Source organism: Apodemus sylvaticus, chromosome 16 (genome assembly GCF_947179515.1).
Source record: "Apodemus sylvaticus chromosome 16, mApoSyl1.1, whole genome shotgun sequence".
In the NCBI taxonomy this organism is placed as follows: Eukaryota; Metazoa; Chordata; class Mammalia; order Rodentia; family Muridae; genus Apodemus; species Apodemus sylvaticus.
The window spans coordinates 47,896,153-47,909,608 of record NC_067487.1 but is presented as its reverse complement, the minus strand read 5'-3'; positions in this window follow the sequence as shown (position 1 = coordinate 47,909,608).

The window sequence follows — 13,456 nt, the reverse complement described above, 5'->3', positions numbered from 1 at the left end:
CAGTATATCTGGGGGAAAGTCTGGGAGGAGTTCTGGCACTCGATTTCCTAGGTCATAAGCCTTTAACCTGCATACTATAAAGGCAGAGTACAGTGTAATGCATAGAACTACATTATAAGGAGAATATATGGGAGAAATACCAAGCGCTCTTCCCTCGGGGACTGTCACTCTCCAGCTGATACATAAACAACTTCCAGCCACGAGGAACAAATGGAACTGGTTTATTGGGTCACTAAGGAATTTAAGAGGGATCTTTGTTTTATTTCTTTTTCTTTTCCCCCCTTTTTCTCTTGTTTATTGGCTTTGAAAGGAAGAAGTCAGAGATGAACAGTCAAATTACAAATTGACAGACTGATGAACTGTTTCCTATGAAACGGTCCATGAGTCAGATATGCCAATTGATGCAGGAATTCCACTTTTAGACATTTATTAAAAATGAATAATGACAGAGCTTTCTGGAGACATACTCTTAGAAATAACTGTCATGGTAGTGTTAAAAACAAAACAAACAAACAAACAAACAAAACCCCAACCCAAACAGGAGTTGGAGAGATGCATCAGAAGCTGAGAATACGCGGCTGCTCTTCCAGAGCCCTGGGTCTGGCTCCCAGCAACCACTTCAGGGCGCTTACACTGCCTGTAATCCCAGCTCCAGGCTCTCTGGTCCTCCCCTCTTCTAGCCTCCTCCAGCACCTCCATGAACACAGTGCAGCATACAGATACCCAGGCATGCGCACAACACCCCATACACAATAGATAATACATCTATTTTAATTCAACAGCTGGGGTCAGCTGCTCTGTCCATTGGTTGAGTGCAAATATTTGCATCTGACTCTTTCAGCTGCTTGTTGGGTCATCTGGAGTGCAGTCATACCAGCAGTCTCAATTAATCTGGACCCCTGGTATCTCTCAAACACTGGACCACCAAACAGGCAGCATACACCAGCTGATATGAGGCCCCCAACACACATACAGCAGAGGACTGCCAGGTCTGTGTTCATTCAGAGATGACACACCTAACCCTCAAGAGACTGGAGGCCCCAGGGGGTTTAGAGGTCAGGTGGGGTGGGGGGTGGGGACATCCACGTGGAGACAGGGGGAGGGGATGAGGTATGGGATGTCAAACAGTCAGAGGGTGGACAGGGGTTGGCGGGGTGGGGAATAAATTATGGACTGTATAAAAATAATAATAAATAAAGCTATTTTTAAAAAAATAAAGTTTGTAATTTAAAGAAAAAAAAAGAGCTCCTTGGACTTCCTTGACTTGACCTGCACCCTGGAATTGTGACCTAAAAGAAGCTCTTTGGCCTCAGAATTGTTTGTTGTAATGGAATTTTATCAGAGCAAGGGAAATGAAATTAATGCAGCAAGAAGCAATCGCCAGAGTTAAGAGACTGCCTTTTAAAGTGGGGATGGGGGAGAATGCTACCAACTACATGTCAGATGGTGTATTAATATCTAAGATATACAAAGAGCTGCACAACTACACACCAGAATTCCAAGTAATCCAATGAATGAATCGGTTAATGAGTATTACAAGAAGAGATACCAATGGCCAATAAATACTGGAAAGGGTTTTTAACATCTGTAGCCATCAGGAAAATGTAAATTAAATCTGCTTTCAGAGTTCATCTTCCTCTGCTCAGAATAGCTATCATCAAGAGAACAAATGACAAATGCTGACCAGGACATGGGAAAAGAGACCTTTCTCCGTGCTGGTTGAAATATAAATTTATGCAGCCACTGTGAAAATCAGTATGGTTGTTCTTCAAGAAACTGAAAATAGAATTACCATGTGGCCCTCTATGATACAAATCAGCACATCACAAAGATAACTGCACGTCCAGTTTTCTGGCTATACTGTTCACAATAGTCAGAGAAAGGAATTAGACTGTATGTCCATCAACACACATGGACAGATAAAGAAAATGTAAAGCATATTCACAAAGTGTGTTATGTGGCCATAAGGAAAAATGAGAGCAGTATAACATATGCAGGAAAACGGATGCCACGGGGAATCAGTATGTTAGTCAAAATAAACCAGACTCAAAACGACAAATGTGGTTTTGCTCATACTCAGAACCTATATTGAAAAAGTGTGGTGTGTGTGTGTGTGTGTGTGTGTGTGTGTGTGAGAGAGAGAGAGAGAGAGAGAGAGAGAGCGAGAGAGAGAGAGAGAGAGAGAGAGAGAGAGAGAGAGAGAGAGAGAGAACTAGAAAGGAGACCAGGAGAGGGAGAGGAGCTCTTAAGGGAGTTGGGAAACCGGGCAATGGAATAGGGAGGCAGAAAGAGGGACCAACTGGAGGACGAAAGCGAAGCTCTGTGAGGGGGAGACCTGGAGAAGGGCAGTGCTAAGGGAATGTGTGAGAACAAGGGGGAATGACACACGTGTGAAGATACATGATAAAACCCAAACTCTATTAGGTAACCTAAAACATCAATTAAAAAGTCAATCAGCTAGATCCTGCATACACATCCTTCTCTAGGGTCTAGTCTGACGGATCTACCCCCATACTGCAGGCTTGGACCAGCATGTACATCCTGCACACCAACTGGGTCACCTCTGGCCACCAGACTTCATTTCAACCTGAGTCACTCCCAGCCTCTAGGCCCAATCTACCCATACAATCTCTCTTCTTCCCAACCTGCTCTGTCCGTATCAAACATAAAATTAACAAAAGGAGTTCACAGATGCAGAGATCACTGCAAAACTACAATGTACACACACACACACACACACACACACACACACACACACATATATCGAGTGATGCCCGAGACAACAAAAAGATAGACTGATGGACTTGATGAAGACAATCCGTGACTTGCAAATGATCTAATGAAGAGATACAAACACCGAAGAGAACTCAAGCTGAACTGAGAATGGAATTGGAAAGCTCAGTAACTGAGCTAGAAAACAGAAAGGAAGGCCTTGCAGAAGACAGAACATCACTACCCAAAGACTGAGTATCTAGACCAAATAAACAGTATAACAAAATTTTAAAACACAAGAAGGGAACATACAGAAATGTAGGACACCAGACCAAACCTTCACATTATACACACAGACGAGGGAGAATTCTAAGATCTTAAGATCATAGATGAAAACTTCTCCAATCTAAGGAAACACATATACAGAAACAAGAAACACACAGAACACCAAATGAACAAGACCTGAAAAGAAAAACTTCAGAGCATACCATAGCTAAAACACTAAGTATATAAGGCAAAGAAATGTATTGAAAGCTGCAAGAGAAAAAATGCAAATCTCCTACAAAAAGAAACTCACCAGAATAGCTGATTTCTCACTGAAAGCTTTGAAAGCCAGAAGAGCCTGGAGCAATGCATTCTAAATCCTAAAAGACCATGAGAACCAGCCTAGACTAATATACTCAGTGTCTTAGTCAGGGTTTCTATTCCCGCACAAACATCATGACCAAGAAGCAAGTTGGGGAGGAAAGGGTTTATTCAGCTTACACTTCCACGTTGTTGTTCATCACCAAAGGAAGTCAGGACTGGAACTCAAGCAGGTCAGGAAGCAGGAGCTGATGCAGAGGCCATGGAGGGATGTTCCTTACTGGCTTGCTTCCCCTGGCTTGCTCAGTTTGCTTTCTTATAGAACCCAAGAGCACCAGCCCAGGGATGGCACCACCCACAAGGGGCCCTCCCCCCCTTGATCACCAATTGAGAAAATGCCTTACAGCTGGATCTCATGGAGGAATTTTCTTACCTGAAGCTCCTTTCTCTGTGATAACTCCAGCCTGTGTCAGTCAAGTTGACACATAAAACCAGTTAGTACACCCAGCAAAAATATTGCCATAGTTGAAGGAGAAAGAAAAATTTCCCATGAAATAAAGTTTTAAATAAAAATTATTATATCCAACAAACCAATCCTAAAGAAAATGCAGAAAGCAATATTTTGGGCTAAAGAGAGGAACAAGCTTAAGCCAAGAGACTGTGGGAAAGAATGCAAGGTCATATTTGTTAAAACACAAAATACCACTGAAACCACAAACAATACACCAAAAGTCAGCAACATGATTAACACACAAACATTTCCGTAATAACTTTAAACATTAATAGCCTCACTTTTCCAATCAAAAGGCTGACTGGATGGATCAAGAAACAAAATCCATCTATCTGTTGTCTATAAGAAAAGCATTTTAGCTTTAAAGATAGATACCACCTTATAGTAAAAGAACAGACAAAAGTACTCAAAGAACATGGGATCAGGAGCCAGCAGGTATCCCTACCTAATACATAACAAAGCAGACTTCAGACTGAAAGTATAGCCATAAGTGACAGCTCATTCTTAACAAGGGAACAGTTAGGTGAAAAGAGATTAATATATATATATGCACCAAACTCTGGTAGAACCAAGGGGAAATCATTTGAAATGCAAATAAAGAAATATATCAATAAAGGAAAAAAATTAAAAAAATGCAGTACTGGGTTTAAAGACACAGATTACTATTAACACATTGTTAGTAGGGATTTCAATACTACACCTTCTCCAATAGACATGCTTGCCATTAAGACAAAAAAAATAAACATCAGAATTCATCGCTATAATACATCAAATGGGCTTAATGTCATCTATGGAACATTCCACCTGAAGGCCAAAGAATACACATTTTACTCAGCAAACCACTGACACTCCTCTAAAATGGACCACATCCTGGGACACAAAACAAATCTTTACAAATTCAAAAAGACTGAAATAATATTGTGGATCCTTTCTAATTGCAATGCAGTAAAACTTAAAATCTGCAGCAAATAAATCTCTAGTAAATACATAAACTCATGGAGACTAAGCATTATGGAATAGATCAAAGAAAAATAAATCAAGAAATAAAAAAATCCCTGGAACTATAAATGAAAATGAAAGGACAAAAAAACCTCCAAGGGAGATATACCAAAATGTAAGAGAAATTTACAGTTAACTGCCTGCAATAAAAAAATCAGAAAACACAAAGAAATGACTCACTGATAGGACTCAAAGTTTTGAAAAAACAAGAACAAACCAAATCCAAACCAGTCAGTGGTAAGAAATAATAAATGTCAAAGCAGAAATTAATGAAATGAAACAGTACAAAGAAGCAACCAATCACAGAGCCCGGTTCTCTGCGAAGATGAGCAGGACTGACAGACCCTTGGTCCAACAGAAATTGAGGAATCAAGTTAACAGAATCAGAAATGGATAGGAAAACCATTACAACAGACACCAAAGAAATTCAGAATATCATAAGCAAATACTTTAAAAATCTGCACTCCATTATGTTGCAAAACCTAAATAAATGGTTGAGTTTCTAGATTCAGCCAAACTATCAAAATTCAACCAAGAAGAAGTCAACAGCCTAAATAGACCCATAACAAATGAAATTGAAATAGTAATGAAAAGCCTTCTAGCGACACATGATCCAGAACTAGATGGAGGAGCAGAATTCTACTTTCTATTCCAAAGAAGAAGCTGTAGCAAATACTATTGAAATTAATGCACACGCGCATGTATGCGGGAACACACACACACAGGGGTCAGGGAGATGGGAGAGAGAAGACAGGAAGGGAGGGAGGGGGGAGGGAGAGGGAGAGGGAGAAGGGACACTCCAAAACTCCTATAAAGTCAGTATTACTCTGATACCAAAACCAGGTAAAGACAGTACAGAAAGAGAAAACTATAGGTAAATATCTCTGATGTACATAGACTTAAATATGCTCAATAAAATACTTGCGAACAAAATGCAGACACACATCAAAAACATCTACATTACCAAGTGGGCTTTATTCCTGAAATGCAGGGATGGTTCAGCAAACACAAGTCGATAAATGTAATAAACCACATAAATGGACTTTAAAATCACAGAATCATTTCAATAGATGCAGAAAAGCCTTTGACTAAATCCAGCATGACTTAATAAAAGTCCTACAGAATATAGGGCTAGAGGGAATATACCTCAACACAATAAAAGCTGTATATGAGAAACTCACACCCTACATTATCGAAAAGGAGAAAAGTCTGAAGCAATCCCACTGAAATTAGGAACGAGACAGGAGAGTCACCTATCCCTGCTTCTTTTTAATATTGTGCTTGACATACTAGCTGGAGTAATAAGGCAAAAGAAGAAAATTAAGGAATAAAATAAAAAAGAAGATATCAAGCTATCCCCATTTGCAGATAACATGATATTATATATTAGAGATCCTCAAAAATTCTACCAGATAACTAGAAACAATAAGAAAATTCAACAATATGGAAGGATGCAGAATCAACTTATACTAATCAATAGCTTTCCTATCTGAACAACAAATATTCAGAAAGAGATTATAGACACATTCCCATTTGCAATAGCCTCAAAGAAATTAAAATATCTAGTATTAAACCTAACCAAGGAAGCAAAATAAACCTCTACAATGAAGAATTTAAACTTCTGAAGAAAAAGACAGACACTAGAAAATGGAAAGGCATCAATGCTAATGGATTGGCAGAATTAACATTGTGAAAATGGCCATTTTGCCAAAACCTACTTACAGATTCAATGTGATCCCAATCAAAATCCCCAAATCATTCTTCACAGAAATAGAAAAATAAACTGCCCTAAAATTCACACAGAACCACAAAAGACTGCAGATATGCAAAACAATTCTGAACAAACAAAAACAATGCTGAAGGAATGACCATTCCAGATCTTAAAACATGGTACAGAGCCAGGACAATAAAAACACGGCACTGGCACAAAACAGATGTGTAGAACACAGAGCAGCACGGAAGCACGATTACTCAGAACTTCAGCCATGCGGTATTAATGGAGATGCCAAAAATTGATACACTGGAGAGAAGTCCTCCTCCATGATTGGTGCTGGGATAACTGGAGGCCCATGTGAAGGAATTAGACCTGTATCTAACATTAACTCCAAATGGATCAAAGACCTGAATGTGAAACCTGGGGCACTGAAACCGCTAGAGGAACACACAGGCAGTGCCCCACCCACACTGTGGAGCACTAGGAGGGGACTTTCTGACTAGGGCTTAATTCACCCAAGAATTAAGGCCAACAATTAACAAGTGGGACCTCGTAAAACTGAAAAGCTTCTGCACAGCTTCTGCACAGAAACTAATTGGGAGAAGAGGAAGCCTACAGAACGGGTAAGCGTCTTTCCCAGCTACACATGACAGAGAATTAATATAAAGACTATATATCAATCCCAGCGCTTGGGAGGCAAAGACAGGCAGATCTCTGAATTCAAGACCAGCCTGCTCTACAGTGAGGTCCAGGACAGCAAAGGCTACACAGAGAAATTAAAAAAAAAAAATGAAGACACAAACAAATATTTTTAAAGTTCTTATCAATAGGAAATGCAAATCCAAACAACTTTGAGATTGCATTTACCCCAGTCAGAATGGCAAAGTCCAGCAAGACAACGGACAGCACATGCTGGAGGGTTTAGGGAAAGGGAAATCCTCACTTACTGTGGTGGGATTGCACACTGGTGCAGCCACTATGTAAATCAATGGAGAGAATTCTCCAAAAGCTAATTTCTCACAAATACCACCCTAGACTAGCCAGCTAAAGGGATTATCCAAAAGATGTTTGGAATTATTAAACATTGATCAATTTAATACCCTTGGAATCTATCTGCTATCTCATGATACTTTGATGGTTAACATTTCCTTAGATCAATAATTCCTGGCTTGTTTTGAAACACAAGTCTTTAACTTATATATTCATGCCTCCATAGTTATCACCTTGAAGTATTTGTTTTCAAGTAGCACCTATCCTGTTGCCAGCCTTGGGAGCCTGTCAGGCTGATCACCGAATAGTGCAAACACAGATCAGAAGAGCTGCAGCACGGGGTAATTCCACTACAAAACAGTGCAAATCAGGCACTTTGTGGGGTTTCTGAAACCTTTCCTTAAATGCAGAATGACATAGTTGTAACCCCTTCCCAGGGAGTACAAATGGGTCCCATTACCTTATCATGCCAGGCATAATGTATTATCACAGTTTCCTGGAAACACTTCAGGCATTGTAAGCCTTTAATTACTCCTAAAAATGTTTCCTTAAAAACAGAGTGGAAAAGTTATCTGCTTTTTCCAATAATTATGCATGTACACTAGTACAAAATGTTTTTTTCCACACTATCATGACTAAAAAGAATCTTCAGAGAACCCCAGGCACAGACACTCATCTCTTGTCTTCAGTGTGTATTCCTAGTATGAGACACGGTTAGTGCAAAGGCATTAAGAGCTTGTCTACCAGCGCTTTTGAGTTTTGTTGGACCTGCCTGTCAGTTCTGCTCAAGGTTGCTGACCCTCTTGCCAACCCTGCTTTCTCCCCTCCCTTTCACAGGCACTGATAAGTATCCAGTGGTAAAGCAAGCTGGAGCAGCTCCCACCTTCTCTGTGCTCCTGTACAGACCAGGACAATCAGGCTCTCAATGCACGTTTGCTGAATAGATGCAGTTGTATCCTGTAAATCAAACAGCAATCTTTCATATTCAAATGTCTGCATTTCTGTAGGTGTGGCCCTCAACTTTTAAAAACCGTTCTTTCTTCCCCCCCACCCCCACCAAGGTCTGATCATTTGTTACTCTTAAAGGCCCTATGTTTGACCAGCCTCAGACTTAAAAGTAGAAACTCTCAGTGAGGACAGCTGAGGTCTCTTGCCAATCTGTCCCTGGCACTTTTCTTCCATTTCCTTATTTTGATCGACATAAAAATCAGACTCATTCTCTCTGAAAAGGCGACTCCATCTAGTTGACTATCTCTGACACTAAAAACCATGTCAGTCCTTATACACCACGAGAGAAGAATTGGGGCCAATGCTATGGAATGCAGTCTTTTAGGTCACTGATTTCACACAATGGGTCCTTGCTTTGTCACTTTGCAGCCTTCCATTCCTCCTTGTTAATCTTACATACAGGGTATGCCCTGCGCAACCATGTCATCTCACTCTTCTTGGGTCTCTTTATGTTTTAAAGTCTTGATATGACTGCCTTGAAATTCTGATTTTGGTTTGGTTTGGGTTTTTGAGACAGTCTCAAAACTGAAGAGCTGGCTAGCCTAGAACTCAAAGATTCCAGAGTGCTGAGATTAAAGGCAAGTGCCACCAAGCCCAGCTGCCTTGAAATTCTTAATTGTTTTTTGGACAAAGGGCTCTACATTTTGCATGACATTCCTATCTACGGGTCTGGTTCTTATTGAAGACAAGTAGAAACATCTAAGTTCTTCCCCCAGAATTCACTTACCATTTGCCTTAAGTTAGGGTTTCCATTGCTGTGAAGAGACACCACGACCAAGGCAACTCTTCTAAAGGAAAACATTTAAATGGGTTCAGAGGTTCAGTCCATTATCATCATGATGGAAAGCATAGCAGCGTCCAAGCAAACATGGTACTGAAGAAGGAGCTGAGGGTTCTAAATTTTGATCCGAAGGCAGGAAGAAGATTCTCTTCTGCAGACAGCCAGGAGGGTCTCTCGTCCCCACTTGGTGGGGCCTGAACTCAAAGGAGACCTCAAAACCCACCCCCTCACAGTGGCGCACTGTCTCCAACAAGGCCACCTCTCCTAACAGTGCCACTTCCCATGAGGTAATCATCACACCATTCAGAATTATAACTCTTAGTGCAATTGTGATCTCTAGGTTATAGGCTTCCTTCTCTGGTCACCACCTTTCCCTCTAGCTCTCTCCTGGCACAAAGGACAGGAACTGCACCAACAACTGTGAGTTGAATTTAGCTTAAGTACCAAGAGAATTTTGGCACAATCAACCTACAACTATTCACTGTGCATGCATGCATTAAATTTGTGGGATAGCATGACACAGTCCTTCTTGGCAAAGGCTCAGATTCCCAGCAGAAGGTAATATGCATTGATTATCTGATCTACGTGGGGTAGCAGTGGAGGCTTTACAGTACCACAGTGTCTCCCACAAAGGTTTATGTGGGAGCAGCCTAGCAGTGTACAATATCTACAGTATCTACGACGAGATAGTGGTTTTTAGGAGCTAGTGGAGAGTCTTGAGTGATTTCAGGCATGACCTTAGAGATGATTTAAGATTTTGGCTTCCTCCTCCCACACCCATGAGGTAAATGGCTTGGCTTTGCCACACACAGCCACAGTATATTGTCTCACTATAAGCCTAAAAGAAAACATACCAGTTGATAATGAACCAAAACCTCCAAAAAATATGAGCACTAATGAACTGTTTCTCTTTATAAATTGATTGTCTATAAATTGATTGATTACAACAACAAATATTTGCTGTAGTAATGGAAAACTAACACAAACAACTTCAGAAGTGGAAGGAAATGCACATGCACATATGTGAACATGTGGAGGGGACACGGATGTTGGCTATCTTCTACATTTGCTCTCCACACTAAGAGAAGGTCTCTTGCTAAAACTCTCCAATTCAGCTAAACTGGCTAGCCAGCAGGCCTCAGGGGTCTTCCTGCAGCAGTCACCAAGTGCTTCATTACTGGCTTACACCAACGTGTTTTCATTTTTTTTTTTTTAAACTGTGAGTTCTAGATCAAACTCAGGTCCTCATGCTTGCACAGCAAGTTCTTTACCAACCGAATCATCTCCACAGCTCCTTAGAATAGTTTTAGTGCAATAACAGATGGTTGAAACAGAGAGAGTAATTGTGTGTGTTAACAAATATCATAAACTAGATACCTATATACCTCAGGTGAAGGCTCATTTATTTTGATTTTAGGTGAGGAGGCATGGGACAGTGTATCATGTAGCCCAAACTGGCCTTGAACTTGCTATGGAGCAGAAGATGTTCTTGAAATTTTGATCATCCAACTTTTATCTTCTGGCTGATTGATTGGTTGGTTGGTTGGTTTTATTTTGGTTTTTCGAGACAGGGTTTCTCTGTGTAGCCCTGGCTGGCCTGGAACTCACTCTGTAGACCAGGCTGAACTCAGAAATCCAACTGCCTCTGCCTCCCAAGTGCTGGATTTTAGACAATGTTCAGTTCTATACTATGTTGAGTAATAAATACAGGTACTTTGTGAATGACAGATATTCTACCAGATCTACATCCCAGCTCTAGTTATTTGGTTTCTTTGAGAAATGTTTGAACTAAGGATAGCCTCAAATTCATGATGGCTCAACATAATATTCCTGAGCACTGGGATTCCAGGTGTAGACCACGATGCATGGCTTAAAAATTTAAAGGTAAAGTTAAGTAATATGAACAGTGGGTGTCAGCTAAACTTTATCATCTGTGACAGGGTCTCACTGTATATCTCAGAACAGCCTGAACTTGCCATGTAGCCCAAGCTGGTCTCAATGATTTTGTTGTTAATTCTTTTACATGTATCAGTGCTTTTACTTACCATTGTGTGTGTACATGTACCATGCAGTGCCTGCAGAGGCCAGAAAAGGGCACTGGAACCCCTAGAACTGGAGTTAACAGACAGTTAGGAGCCTTCATAAGTTCTGGGATCCAGAAGGAGGTTCTCTGAAAGACCTCTAAAAAGCAAGCTTTCTCAACCACTGAACCACCTTCTCCTGCCCCTTTCCAGAAAGCAAAGATTATAGGCACACATCACCAAATCACTCATTTTTTTTTAGTTTTGAGATATGGTAATTATATCAGTTCCCCATTACTCCCTTTATTTCTTCCAAATCCTTCCACATACCCCTTTGTTCTAATTCATGACATCTTTTCATTGTTATGTGCATATACATATATAACCATATATATGTATGTATACATATGTATTCCAAACTACAGCCTACTCACAATTCGTATAATGTTGCTCACATGTAGCTCTCGGGGCTGACCACTGGTATTAGATAATCTATTGGTGTGCTCCTCCTTAGCGAGATCTTCCAGGTCAGCACTCCTTAGTTGCCTGTAGTTCTCTGTGTAGGGTTGAAGCCTCCCTCAAGGGCTTTCCCTGTCCACTGTGGAGTGTCTACTGGTGTTGCCCATGTTCAATTCATGTTCAGGCAGGCATGGTGGCAAGACTTTGTGGATATAATGTAGGACATTACTAGGACTCACAATCTCACAACAAACTCCCTGATCTCCTGGCTCTTAAACACCCCCACCCCAAGAGTCCCTGAGCCTTGGGCATAGGAATGTTTTAGTATGCATCCACTGGAACTGTGCTCCACCACTGTGCACCAATCACTTAAATAGGGATAGTCTATTAACTATCCGTTCCACACATAATTTTTAAATGTGAAAAACACTTGGAGGAGAAACTTCGTACCACCAGTTAACATATACGAAGGAAAATCATTCTAACTCACAAAAGAATAAAATATGACAAAGACCAGTGTTTCGAAGCTGACCAAAAACAAAAGGTAAACTTCATTTCATCTCACTAGTTTACAAAGAATGCTTCAATTACATAACTACTTTAGTTTATTCTTTAAGTTTATAACTACTTCTATTCTTATATTTATCTATAAAAATATATTTTATAAAATACACATTACTGTAAACCTCACCCATAAAAATTTGGATTTCTCAAAGGCAAATAAAGTGAAGCCTGGGTAACTGAACTAAGTTTTGCTAGTTCTTGATGATAAACATTCCCATGTTACTAAAGCAATCTGTTAGTAATTGGACGTTTTCATAAAACACAGCCAAGAATTGGAAACTGTGCAGGCCGATGATTCTTTTCTTGGAGAGATTCACAGCATTACCTCAGTACCATGGCGTGATAATTAAGAGCAATAGTAAACAGACAAAGTCTGCAAAAGCAATTAGCACTTCCATTGACAAGCTTGAACTGGGCAGAAGACAGAATGTGCAGATAAATCAACCTGTCATAATGCCTGACAGTCAAAGGAAACAAAAACCTTAAAGATACAATTAACAGCTTGGCACAGTAACCATATTTAAATGATGTTTTAAGATGTTTTTCTCTTGATACCTTGTCCACTGAGGTAATTCTGAAAGCTTAATTAGTACTTTATTTTTCCATTCTTCCCCATTATAAGAAAGACACTAAGGCTGTCCTTATCAAGTATAATACAAGCAAGAAATTGTGATTAAACATCTAGATATTTGAGTAAGACAACTGTTAGACTCATATTAGATGTTTAATCTATGATAGCGTTACATTCAAAAGTTAAGGAATAGAATACCATGGGAAACTTCTAAAATGTCTCAGTTATTTTTCCTTATGTGTCCTCTTAAGGTATCTTTCTCTCTACTACATTTGAAACTATGGATTCATATTTAACAGAGAAGAAGGTAAAGTGATGGATCATGCCTGGATCCAATTAGAAGACTGTAATCTTTTTCCCATTCTTGTCCTCTGCTTTGATGACATCAATTGCTGCTACAAGCTACCCTGTGGGAGGTATACACAGCAAGAAATGCCAGGCAGACTTTGGTCAATAGCTCCTAAGAAACTGATAGAATCACAAGCTTCTGAGAGGGTCTGCTGGCAGGCCCTTTCTTGGACATGCCTTGATTATATTGAAG